Below are 14,229 nucleotides of genomic sequence, written 5' to 3'. Positions count from 1 at the left end.
ACGATGTAGAACATGTCAGAAAAGCAATAATACATGACAGGTACTTACAACTAAAACAAATGAGCTAATCTACCTTCCACAGGTTCCAAGTGGAATGATGTTCTTTTTTGGTTTTTTTTTTAATGAACACTACATGAAAGGATCATTTTAAAACATTCATTTACTAAGATCGCATTAATGCACTGAATTTAAAATTTAAAAAAATTATTTATAAGGTAATAAAGACATAATAGAACTACTACAATACTTATTTACTATGAACACATTAATGCACTGAAATGGTGCAGAAGTTAGATTGTACGGACACACACACACACAAAATCAGTTGGCCACCAATAAATCCTTTAGGCTTCTCTTAAACTGAATTTTATTGGTTGTTAAGCTTTTTAAAAAGTTATTTAAAATGTGTGTTCCTGAATAATGTACACCTTTTTGTACAAGAGTAAATTACTTTAAATCCTTGTGAAGATTGTTCTTATTTGTAGTATTGATTCCGTGAACTGAGCTTACGATTTGAAAAAGTGATATAGTTTTAATGTCACATTTCATTAAGGAATAAGTATATTGGGAAACAGTAGTTAGTATCCTTAGTTCCCTAAACAGGCCTCTACAGAATGTTCTTGAGTTCACACCACATATAACTCTTATTGCATGTTTCTCTACCCAAAAAATTTTAACTTAGCTTGATGTGTTACCCAAAAAATAATCCCAAATGACATTACTGAGTGAAAGTAAGCATAGTATGCCAGTTTTTTCATTTTTATATCCCCTATGTCTAACAGAATTCGCACTGCAAATAGAGATTTGTTTAGACGCTTCAGCAGTTCTGTGGTGTGCTCCTCCCAGTTGAATTTATTATCAAGCCGTAATCCCAAGAATTTAACACTGTCCACTTCTTCTATCAGCTTGTCATCATATGTTAGGCATATACTCGTGGGACACCCCTTACAAGTTCTGAACTGCATGTAGTATGTTTTTTCAGAATTTAGTGACAAATAATTGGCTAGGAACCAGTGATTAATGTCCACAAATATTTTATGAGCCGATCTTTCTAAGACTACACTTGATTTGCCATTTATTGCAATGTTTGCATTATCACCAAACAAAAAAAAAAACATGGCATCTGCTAATGTTGCTGATGAAAGGTCATTGATATATACAAGAAAAAGGGACCCCACATGCAGTTAGTTCTCAGCTGGATGTTGCCTGATAGCTTAATACATGTCTCTTTCTTAATATCAAACTTTGTGTCCTCTCAGAGATATAAGATTTGAACCATTCTGCAGCACCTCCTGTTACACCATAATATTCTAGTTTACTTAAAAGGATAATGTGATTTACACAGTCAGATGCCTTTGACAGATCACAAAACGAACCAGTTGCCTGCAATTTTTTGTCTAATGAATTGAGTATATTTTTATTGTAAGTGTAGATAGCCTTCTCGATATCAGAACTCTTTAGAAATCTGAACTGCGACGTTGACAATACCTTATTTGTGATAAGATGGTTATAAGGCCGATTGCACATTACCTTTTCTAAAATTTGTGAGAATGCTGGCAAAAGTGAAATTGGACGGAAATTTTACGCTATTTCTTTATCTCCCTTCTTAAACAGTGGCTTAACTTCAGCATATTTCAACCATTCAGAAAATATTCCATTGATAAACGACTGGTTACACAGATAGCTTAACATGTTACTTAACTCAGAATCACATTCTTTAATTAAATTTGTTGGTATTTCATCAGATAAATCATTTGCGGAGAAGCTTAAGAGATTTTCCTTCGAAAGCTGTACATACTCCCATCAGAAGAAAAGCAGTCGCTCGAAGGACGTAGTTTAATAACCTACATGGCCCAAAAAAATAAACGACCTTAATCTGTTATGTAGTAGGACAACATTTAGCATCCAAAAATAGCGGAGTCCTCCTTGTAGTCGAAACGTGTAAATTCTGCATGGTGCTTAACGGTAATCTCCATACACAAAAGGCAATGTCCTGAATAACTGATTGACTGACTGACTAATCATCGCCTAGCCCAAACCGCTAAGGATGTTGTTGTTGTTGTGGTCTTCAGTCCAGAGACTGGTTTGATACAGTTCTCCATGCTACTCTATCCTGTGCAAGCTTCTTCATCTCCCAGTACCTACTGCAACCTACATCCTTCTGAATCTAATTAGTGTATTCATCTCTTGGTCTCCCTATAAGATTTTTACCCTCCAGGCTGTCCTCCAATACAAAATTGGTGATCCCTTGATACCTCAGAACATGTCCTACCAACTGATCCCTTCTTCTAGTCAAAGTTGTGCCATAAATTTCTCTTCTCCGCCATTCTATTCAGTACCTTCTCATTAGTTATGTTGTCTACCCATCTAATCTTCAGCATTCTTCTGTAGCACCACATTTCGAAAGCTTATATTCTCTTTTTGTCTAAATTATTTATCGTCCATGTTTCACTTTCATACTTGGCTACACTCCACACAAATACTTTCAGAAACGACTTCCTGACAGTTAAGTCTATACTGGATGTTAACAAATTTCTCTTCTGCAGAAATGCTTTCCTAGCCATTGCCAGTCTACATTTTTTATCCTCTCTACTTCGACCATCATCAGTTATTTTGCTCCCCAAAAAACAAAACTCATTTACTACATCAAATGTCTCATTTCCTAATCTAATTCGCTCAGCATCACCTGATTTAATTCGACTACATTCTATTATCCTCGTTTTGCTTTTGTTGATGTTAATCTTATACCCTCCTTTCAAGACACTATCCATTCCATTCAACTGCTCTTCCAAGTCCTTTGCTGTCTCTGACAGAATTACAATGTCATCGGCGAACCTCAAAGTTTTTATTTCTACTCCATGAATTTTAATTCCTACTCTGAATTTTTCTTTTGTTTCCTTTACTGCTTGCTCAATATACAGATTGAAAAATATCGAAGAGAGGCAACGATCCTGTCTCACTCCCTTCCCAACCACTGCTTCCCTTTCATGCCCCTCGACTATTATATCCGCCATCTGGTTTCTGAACAAATTGTAAATAACCTTTCGCTCCCTGTATTTGACCCCTGCCACCTTCAGAATTTGAAAGAGAGTATTATGGTTTACATTGTCAAAAGGTTTCTCTGAGTTGTGATAGAAACGTAGGTTTGCCTTTCCTTAATCTATCTTCTAAGATAAGTCGTGGGGTCAATATTGTGTCACGTGTTCCAACATTTCTAAGGAACCCAAACTGTACTTCCCCGAGGTCGGATCCTACCAGTTTTCCATTCGTCTGTAAAGAATTCGTGTTAGTATTTTGAAGCCGTGACTTACTAAGCCGACAGTTCAGTAATTTTCACATCTGCCAACACCTGCTTTCCTTGGGATTGGAATTATTATATTCTTCTTTAAGTCTGAGGTATTTCGTCTGTCTGATGAATCTTGCTCACCAGATGGTGGAGTTTTGTCACGGCTGGCTCTCCGAAGGCTATCAGTAGTTCTAATGGAAAGTTCTCTACTCCCGGGGCCTTGTTTCGACGTAGATCTTTCAGTGATCTGTCAAACTCTTCACGCAGTATCATATCTCCCATTTCATCTTCATCTACATCCTCTTCCATTTCCATAATATTGTCCTCAAGTACATCACCCTTGTATAGACCCTCTATATACTCCTTCCACCTTTCTGCTTTCCCTTCTTTGTGTGGAACTGTGTTTGAATCTGAGCTCTTGATATTCGTATAATTGGTTCTCTTTTCTCCATAGGTCTCTTTAATTTTCCTGCAGGCAGTATCTATCTTACCCCTAGTGATATATGCCTCTACATCCTTACATTTGTCCTCTAGCCATCCCTGCTTAGCCATCTTGCACGTCCTGTCAATCTCAATTTTGAAACGTGTGTATTCCTTTTTGCCTGCTTCATTTACTGAATTTTTATATTTTCTTCTTTCATTAATTAAATTCAATATTTCTTCTGTTACCCAAGGATTTCTACTAGCCCTCGTCTTTTCACCTACTTGATCCTCTGCTGCCTTCACTATTTCATCTCTCAAAGCTACCCACATTCTTCTACTGTATCTCTTTCCCCCATTCTTGTCAATCGTTCCCTAATTCTCTCCCTGAAACTCTCCGCAACCTCTGGTTCAGTCAGTTTATCCAGGTCCCATCTCCTTAAATTCCCACCTTTTTGCAGTTTTTTCAGTTTTAATCAACAGTTCATAACCAATAGATTGTGGTCAGAGTCTACATCTCCCCCTGGAAATGTCTTACAATTTAAAAACTGGTTTCTAAATATCTGTCTTACCATTATATAATCTATCTGAAACCTGTCAGTATCTCCAGGCCTCTTCCATGTATACAACCTTCTTTCATGATTCTTGAACCAAGTATTAGCTATGATTAAGTTACGCTCTGTGCAATATTCTACCACGTGGCTTCCTCTTTGGTTCTTTACCCCCATTCTATATTCACCTACTACGTTTCCTTCTCTTCCTTTTCCTTCTATCGAATTCCAGTTACCCATGACTATTAAATTTTCGTCTCCCTTATCCCAATAATTTCCTTTATCACATCGTACAATTCATCAATCTCTTCGTCATCTGCGGAGCTAGTTGGCATATAAACTTTTACTACTGTTGTTGGCATATGCTTCGTGTCTGTCTTGGCCACAATAAAGCATTCACTATGCTGTTTGTAGTAGCTTACCCGCACTCCTATTTTTCTATTTATTATTAAACGTACTCCTGCATTACCCCTATTTTAATTTGTATTTATAACCCTGTAGTCACCTGACCAGAGGTCTCGTTCCTCCTGCCACCGAACTTCCCACTATATCTAACTTTAACCTATTTCCCTTTTTTGAATTTTCTAACCTACCTGTCCGATTAAGGGAGCTGACATTCCACGCTCCCATCCATAGAACGCCAGTTTTCTTTCTCCTGATAACGACGTCCTCCTGAGTAGTCCCCTCCCGGAGATCCGAATGGGGGACTATTTTATCTCCAGAACAGTTTATCCAAGAGGACGCCATGATCATGTAACTATACAGTAAAGCTGTGGAGTCACCGCCAGACACCACATGTGCTAGGTGGTAGCCTTTAAATCGGCCGCGGTCTGTTAGTATACGTCGGACCCGCGTGTCGCCACTATTAGTGATTGCAGACCGAGCGCCGCCACACGGCAGGTCTAGTCTAGAGAGATTTCCTAGCACTCGCCCCAGTTGTACAGTCGCCTTTGCTAGCGATGGTTCACTGACTACAGGTGCTCTCATTTACAGAGACGACAGTTTAGCATAGCCTTCAGCTACGTCATTTGCTACGAACTAGCAAGGCGCCATATTCAGTTACTATTGATATTGATATTGTGAACCATGTACCTTCAAGAGCGACGTTCATCACTAATGGATTAAAGTTAAGTATGAAACTAATTACGTCCGCTTTATGAATTCTTATTCCTTGTCATGTTCCAGACCTCACGTCAGTATAGTTCTTCCCTCCTCACGCCAGCCAGCGTGAGCTAAAACGCATGCATTTCGGCCTCCTCAAGTAACACGGTGTTGGCTCTTCTGCCAACACAACAAAAGCTGCATGCCCTCGGGAAAAATTACGGCTATAGTTTCCCCTTGCTTTCAGCCGTTCACAGCACCAGCACAGCAAGGCCGTTTTGGTTAGTGTTACAAGGCCAGATCAGTCAATCATCCAGACTGTTGCCCCTGCAACTACTGAAAAGGCTGCTGCCCCTCTTCATGAACCACACGTTTGTCTGGCCTCTCAACAGATACCCCTCCGTTGTGGTTGCACCTACGTACGGTACGGCTATCTGTATCACTGAGGCACGCAAGCCTCCGCACCGACGGAAAGGTCCATGGTTCATCGGCGGACCGCTAAGGTTATAAACTTTCAATCTCGAGAAGTTGTGGACCTTATAGTGTAGGCATCACTTAAGAAGGGATTTTTCTAAATTCCAACTGTAAGGGGGTGAAATAGGAGACGAAGGGCTGTTTGAAAAATGTTGCTATTAATGGAATTTTGAAGCTAGATCTACTAAATTGGTTTCTCGGTCAGGAGAAATACTTGTTTCTGCGTTTTGGGAATTTATTCCTACGTGGATGAAATAGTGGATGAAATCTTTTTGTGCCAATATACCATTATTAAAGCACTACTAAAGTATTTTTAAAGCTACATCTGTTAACATTGGTATTTGACATCTCGGTCACAATTGAAAAATCAAGTGTCTCAGCGGTTTTGGAAACTAAACCTAAGGAAGTGAAATAGGGATGAGATTTTATTATGAAAATATTTTATTATGAAAGCATTTATAAAGATAAAACTATGAAAATTTAAATTTTGTTATTCATTTAGAAATAAAAAATACATGTTTCACTGTTTTCGGACATTCAACAAGGGTCACAATGTATCACTGACCCATCATTAGCCGGCACAAACCGCAAAGGATAGAACTTGGAGAGGATGTGGATCTCATACTGGAGCCATCGTTTAAGAAGGGATTGTCCGAAATATATTGTTATGTTTGCTTACAATGTGCTTGTGTGTTCCTTGAGTGCATTACACCCGGCTAGTCAGTCAGTGCGTTACAGTCTAAGCTGCGGACCGCGAGTGGACGGTGGGATTTACCAGCGCAGAAAAAGCCGAAATGCTCATGGTTTATGGAGAGTGTAGGAAGAATGCACTTCGATTTCATAAACAGTGCGTGCGGCAAGAAATCCCAATAGACGTCAAACATCTCGGCAATTGAAACTTCCTGGCAGATTAAAACTGTGTGCCCGACCGAGACTCGAACTCTGCCCGAGTTCGAGTCTCGGTCGGGCACACAGTTTTAATCTGCCAGGAAGTTTCATATCAGCGCACACTCCGCTGCAGAGTGAAAATCTCATTCTGAAAACATCCCCCAGGCTGTGGCTAAGCCATGTCTCCGCAATATCCTTTCTTTCAGGAGTGCTAGTTCTGCAAGGTTCGCAGGAGAGCTTCTGTAAAGTTTGGAAGGTAGGAGACGAGGTACTGGCAGAAGTACAGCTGTGAGTACCGGGCGTGAGTCGTGCTTCGGTAGCTCAGTTGGTAGAGCACTTGCCCCCGAAAGGCAAAGGTCCCGAGTTCGAGTCTCGGTCGGGCACACAGTTTTAATCTGCCAGAAAGTTTCATATCAGCGCACACTCCGCTGCAGAGTGAAAATCTCATTCTGGATCTCGGCAATTATTTATCAACCTCTTCAACCAAGTACCTGAAAGTGACAGCGTAACATCTAGACAACGCAACAGAAGGAAAGAAGTGAGACAGACGAGGGGAAATTAATGCCCATGCTGCTGTTCTAGTCCACACGCGCATTAGCTCCCGAGCAATTGCACGAGGAAGTGGCATGAGTCAGTCAAGTGTCCTGCGTATTCTCCATCGACATGGTTTCCACTCCTATCACATCTCTTTCCATGAAGGGCTGCATGGAAACGATAATGAGAATTTGTTAATTTTAGACAGGATACTTGAGGAGTATCATGTATCTTGTTTAGTGATGAAGCCACATTTACCAATCATGATCAGGTAAACTGCCGAAACATGTATCATTGGTCTGTTGACAGTCCCAGTTGCCTCCGTGAGTTGGAACTTCAGCGTCCATCGAGTGCGAACGTATAGTGTGGGATAGAACTATGGATGCGCTAAACAGTCGCGGTCTCCTAACAGACCATCTTCTACGGATGCTAGAAGACGTTTCTCTGCAGACTAGGTGTACCTGAGGTACCAACATCATGGCTGTCCAGCCCATAGTGCAAGAAGTATTACAGTATGTCTTCACGAATAGTTTTAAAATCATTGTATTGGACACAGAGGACCTGTACCTCGGCCGGCCTGTACCCCAGGTTTGGCACCTATCTACTTTTTTCTGTGGGGAAAGCTGAAAGATGCTGTCTACAAAGACATAACAAGTACACCCGATGATACACTATGTGATCAGAAGTATTCGGACACTGGCTGAAAGTGACTTACAAGTTCGTTGCACCCTACATCGGTAATGTTGGAATTCAGTATGGTGTTGGCCCACCCTTAACCTTGATGACAGCTTCCATTCTCGCAGGCATACGTTCAATCAGGTGCTGGGAGATTTCTTGGGGAATGGCAGCCCATTCTTCACGGAGTGCTGCACTGAGGAGAGGTATCGATGTCGGTCGGTGCAGCCTCGCACGAAGTCGGCGTTCTAAAATACCCCAAAGGTGTTCTGTAGGACTCAGGTCAGGACTCTGTGCAGGTCAGTCCATTACAGGGATGTTAGTGTCGTGTAACCACTCCACCACAGGCCGTGCTTTATGAACAGGTGCTCGATCGTGATGAAAGATGCAATCGCCATCCCCGAATGGCTCTTCAACAGTGGGAAGCAAGAAGGTGCTCAAGACACGAATGTAGGCCTATGCTTTGATAGTGCCACGCAAAACAACAAGTGGTGCAAGCCCCCTCCACGGAAAACACGACCACACCATAACATCACCACCTCCGAATTTTACCGTTGGTACTACACACGCTGGCATATGACGTTCACCGGGCATTCGCCATACCCACACCCTGCCATCGGATTGCCACATTGTTAACCGTGATTCGTCACTCCACACAAAGTTTTTCCACTGTTCAATCGTCCAATGTTTACTCTCCTTACATCCAACCGAGGCGTCGGTTGTCATTTAACGGCGTGATACGTGGCTTATGAGCAGCCGCTCTACCATGAAATCCAAGTTTTCTCACCTCCCGCCTAACTGTCATAGTACTTGCAGTGGATCTTGATTCAGTTTGGAATTCCTTTGTGATGCTCTGGATAGATGTCTGCCTATTACACATTGCGATCCTCTTCATCTGTCGGCGGTCTCTGTCAGTCAACAGAAGAGGTCGACCTGTACGCTTTTGTGCTGTACGTGTCCCTTCACGTCTGCCCTTCACTATCACGTCGGAAACAGTGGACCTAGGTATGTTTAGGAGTGTGGAAATATCGCGTACAGATGTATGACGCAAGTGACACTAAATCACCTGACCACGTTCGAAGTCCGTGAGTTTCGTAGAGTGCCCGATTCTGCTCTCTCACGGTGTCTAATGACTACTGAGGTCGCTGATATGGAGTACCTGGCAGTAGGTGGCAGCACAATGCACCTGATATGAAAAACGTATGTTTTTTTTGGGAGGGGGCGTGTCCGGATACTTTTGATCACATAGTGTGTGCATACTGTTCACACATCTCCGCTGAAATGCTAGCACATGTGCAGCATTCTTTCGATACCAGACTGTAAGTGTGTATTGCCGCTGCGGTGGCTATTTTGAACACAGCATGTGATGGTCAGTTTTGTCGTTACTTGCCAGAATCCATATAACTAGTGTATGAACTTGTGTTGTTCTACAGATGTTAACGTAGGAACTTTTCAAAATGACATATCTCGTAAACGACTTGCACCAGAATCCTGCAACAAACACCACTGACATTATAATTTACCCTACATCGAGTTTGTTAATTTTAATAGGCGATGTTCCATTTAAAATGTGTATGTTTGCACAAAATATGCACACTCTCTAAGTATTATTTCAGTCTGTCGGCTGGCTAACAAGACGAGCCCCTGAGTGCCAATCCATTCTGTGAAAACCGCACATGAATAACCCTTTCCACTTCGTAATATTTGCGGTGCAAGTTTTAGGTGATTCACCTTGTATATAGGGTGTAAAGGCTCAGTTATACACAGGGTGTATCGTAAATACTTATAAAAAATTTGGGGGCGTTTCCTTCATACCAAAACCGGGGAAATGTGTCCATACACTTATATATATATTACCTGCTCAGTGAACCAATAGTTTACAAATCCCTAAAGCTAGAAACTCAATTTTTTGTAAAAAAATGTCCTCTGCTTGAACCTACACATTCATGCTTCAGCCGGGTCATGGACTGCCTGTCCCCCTCCCCGGCTTCTGGCTTCCACAACACATTGATGAAGGGTGTGTCTGCGTTAGCACTGTCCGCTTCATAAGCCACTTGTTTAGTTAATACCACATACAAATTTCAAACGCTTAAGATCGAGGAAACGTGCGAGGCATGTAACTAGTCCTGACCTACCTATCCAAAACGTGTTGGAGACTCATCGTACCGCAAACGACATGCATCCTCTTATTTTCAGGGGAACATGCTGTGGCAAATACAGAGTGGTGCAATGCCGGTGGCAGAAAGTGTCTGTAATTGTGGTTTAATCGAATGCCATAAATGAGTCTCCTTGTGATATTGTTGTATTGTAGCTCTGAAAATTGCGGAGCTCCCTCAACAGTACCTTAGTTCACTTTTCACAATAGAAGCACGAACATTTGAACAGCATTTGTGTATCATAAAGACATTTTACACAAATCATGGACGTACTGTTATGGTGAGGTACGCATTCAACACCTTATTTCTTCCAAAACCAGCACCATCCGGAATGACCGCTTCTCCATGTATTTTGTCTAATGTTTTCCTTTTTTTATTTTTTTCAGGCTGACTTCTTTTGGGATTATCTAAAGGACAGGATCTTCGAGAATGCACCTGAAACCCTCCAGAATCTTCGTACTGTAGTTTCCAGAAAGATTTGTGCAGTCGTTCTCATGTAAATACATGGGCGAAGGTAATCCATATTGTGGATTTCTATAAAGGAGGACCAAGCATCAGAAGAAGACCTAGAGCCCTAGGACATGACTTACGGGCTGGAAGAATAAAATATACCTACAAACGAGTCGACTGTCGTGGATTGAATTAAATTGCCAGATTAATTGTTTCTGGCCCATCGTTTCCTAAGCTGGTGCCCGCACCCAATTTTCTGAAAGCGCACAGCGAAGAAGAACTAGGGTAGTGATCGAGCAAGCTGCTGCAAATCACTGTAGCTGAGACGAACTGTTTTTGACAAAAGAACTCAGTATATTTAAACAAACATAACAACTGTTAGTCACTGCTCCATACTATAAGTCTGAACCTGACACCACCTCCTGTCAACGGAATTCAGCTAAAAAAGAAAAGAAAAGAGAAAAAAACCTCTGCAACGAACTTCAAATGCAGCACTCGTACGTCAATTTCTACATAAATTTGTGGTTCCCTGTTTATATTTCATTATCTTTCCATTATTTCAGTCCATATATTTTTTTAAATTTCTTCTCTCCTCATCACTTTTTAATAATTTTTTTTTCGTAATGTGGGGCCACAGTCATAATATATTTCTTTAAAGTCAGTACCGCCATTAGACTGTTTTTTATTTTCAGTGTTACATTACACAACCATGATTTCAGCTTTAAAGTGCCATTATCAAGTGCTTTAATGTTATACAGTGCCTAAGATGGCATACTGTCGTATTTAACAGTGTATTTAATAGTGTATTTTAAACACGACATTATGCCATCTTAGGCACTGTTTAACATTAAAACACTTGATAATGGCGCTTTAAAGCTTAAATCATGATCGTGTAATGTAACACTGCAAATAAAAAACAGTCTAATGGCGGTACTGACTTTAAAAGGGTCACTTTCTAATGGTAGTAGGTTAATTTGCTAATATGATTAGATTCTTTTTAAAATATTAGGTTATAGTTTTAAAGGATAAATTAGTAAGAGTTAGGTGCCATAGAAAGTAATAAATGCAGATCAACGCACGTTTCCGTGAGATCAACCGTCGGCTTAAAAGTCACAGGACTTTAGGAAATTATGCATAAATGTAGGACTGTACAAATACTCGAATGACTCTTTCACTCTACTGCGTAATTTTGTACCGCCCTTACAGATTAAAAATGCATAAAAATTCTACTCGTATTGCATCAAAAGGTTACGTCACAGGCAGTCAATATCAGCTACCCAGATGAGCAACAATGAATAAATTATTTAATCCAACAGTAAACTGTTTGGGTAACGGTACAGAGACTCCTGAACGTCGCTCCAGTCAGTTCGTAGCTGGAGTGCAATCCGGTTCTTTAGACGAAAATATTTTGCCTATACGTGAACTAATTCTTTATTTATTTTTACCTAACTCGTGACACCGGTCACTCTATGTAGTTACCAATTAAGAACAGCTCGTTTCACATTTTTGAAAGTTTAAACAAAATCGCAAGAGGAGTACGCTTACCAATCGCCAAGCGAGTTAACAAAATACCTCGCTGTCATCGTAGACATTCACCGCTCTTATCGATCAACCGTTACGAAATGAATATGAAATTCCATTTCAGTAACGACGTCGAGCTTCCTCTGAAGTGAATACTGGTTGTAACTTTTCTCACAGGGTGCTTCCCAGACAAGCACATACGGCGGTCGGAAATGCTCAGAGTTATTCCTATCTCATACTTGTTTGGTTTTCGAGACGAATTTCTTTAACTGAACTTTTTGCGCCCAAAACGCCTCGAGTAGATACTGATGACCTCCACTCACACTGTTTCGTACCAAACGTTGCTTCCGACGTCATGTGCTGTGTTCTTAGCAAATATGGCAGAGATTTATTTGGTAACCATCGGTTATATTGCAGACTTTGTGCTGTCACAGTCTGACACCTACAGACACGACACTGCCGCTCATTTTCGTTATATACTGCGGCAGCAACGCTCCTAGCAGACACAAGCTGTACTTTTTAATTCGATATCGGATGAGTGCGAATGATATCGTTTATACTGATGTGTAACATAGGTTTTACAAAAGGGAGCGTATGTAGTGCAATAAAAATTGCCGATAAACTAATAACGTCAATTGTCTTTCTTTAGTTTCCTTAAAATTCTGGCATGTATGAAACGGTACATTATAGGACAATTCATTTACGGTCTCTTGTAACGTACAGCTATTTACTGAAGGATGTCGTTTTCCTTTAAGAACAAAAATGGGTAGTAAGCAGCAGAAGACCTTGCCTTTTGCAGAAAGACGTCGTATATATTATACAAAACGTGAAGTTTTGTTCGCTGCACTTCCGGCCAAATCGTTGAAAGTGAAACGTAGGAAATTTACAAGACCTTCATCACTTAACGTACGAAAGAAGTCACCACAGCAGCAGTTGAATAGATAACCTCACAGACGTGATTTTAGAACGTCAGAAGCAATAAAAGTATTTCCCAACATAGAAGAAACCAATTCTACAATTGTTAGTACGTCCGAGGCAAGTATTTTCAACCCAGTCGTCTTTTGAAGAAAAACTAATTACATTTTAAAAAATATTAATGTAGTAGAAATCTGAGTGAAGTGCAAGAAAATGTGAATCATTAGACTCCGTACAAAATTGTTAAGTGTCAAGATAAGTCGCTATCATAATAACAGTTAGCAGGAGAAATATATGTTTCTCGGGTATGAAATACGGTGTTTATGTTCTATTGATTTCAACGGCGGAAGCTGCAGTTATGAATAAGTTGTAGCTTATGTCACTGATTCAGTGAGATACGGCTCCTTCTACATTTATTTCACGGTTGTTCATGGCTCTTGATAATTTACTGATGTTTGGAATGCAAAAATACAATAACCATTTCGTTAATCAAGTAGAAAAATAACTGAAAACAAACATTAATGTTACGACTCGCCCTCTTGTCCCTAGGAGCGCTAGTGTCGTTTCAACCGTCACACGACAACTTTCACAGCAGTGAGCGCGCGACAGTTCACTCGTATGTTAGTGTGTCGTGCTGTCGAGAGACGGGAAGCAAAGCTGGCCGCTGTTAACATGATCTTCGGCTGGAACTGGTTGTTTGACAGCAACGGCAGTATTATAGAACAAAAAAGACGTTTATGGACGACAACCTTATTTTATCATATTCGTTTTCAAATGTTATCATTTCATCGAGAGTAAATCTCATCGTCGTATACTCTGTCAACACTGCAGAGGAATACGTATCGGGATATTTAATATATTTCAGTCTGGTATTATCTTGCTTGCCGTTGCCATACGTATTTATTTATGATGGAAACACTAAGTTGCAATTACTATAGTAAGTTGATTTTGTAGATCAAGCAACGAATATCTTTGGAAAAAACGACAACTGACTGTGTGAATGTGAAACCGCAAAGCGGCCACAAGTTACCGCGGCCACACATCCGTTTCCTCTTTGGTTACTGTGAACTGTGACGAGGCTCTTTGTCTCGAAAGCGGAATGTTTTGAGAACAGTATTTATACTTACAAACATGAAGATATCGGTCGTTGGTTCTGTAAGACAATTTGAACCATTACAGTTCCGTAAAGAAGTTATAACGCTTTCAGTTGTATCGGAGAACTGAGAGTCGAGAAAATATTTGACTAAATAAAAACAAT

General features: G+C 40.6%; 1 protein-coding gene and 1 non-coding gene across 6 annotated transcripts in view; one reads left to right on the top strand and one right to left on the bottom strand.

Moving 5' to 3' along the window:
* LOC126457583 (uncharacterized) overlaps nt 1-14,229 on the bottom strand; it is a 273,738-nt gene that overhangs the window by 128,621 nt on the left and 130,888 nt on the right. The gene's annotated exons all lie outside the window — the stretch shown is intronic.
* On the top strand, nt 7,030-7,104 carry Trnas-cga (transfer RNA serine (anticodon CGA)). The gene has a single exon. It is a non-coding gene; the product is annotated as a tRNA-Ser (tRNA).

Source organism: Schistocerca serialis, chromosome 2 (genome assembly GCF_023864345.2).
Source record: "Schistocerca serialis cubense isolate TAMUIC-IGC-003099 chromosome 2, iqSchSeri2.2, whole genome shotgun sequence".
NCBI lineage: Eukaryota > Metazoa > Arthropoda > Insecta > Orthoptera > Acrididae > Schistocerca > Schistocerca serialis.
This window is presented reverse-complemented; position numbering and strand designations above follow the sequence as displayed.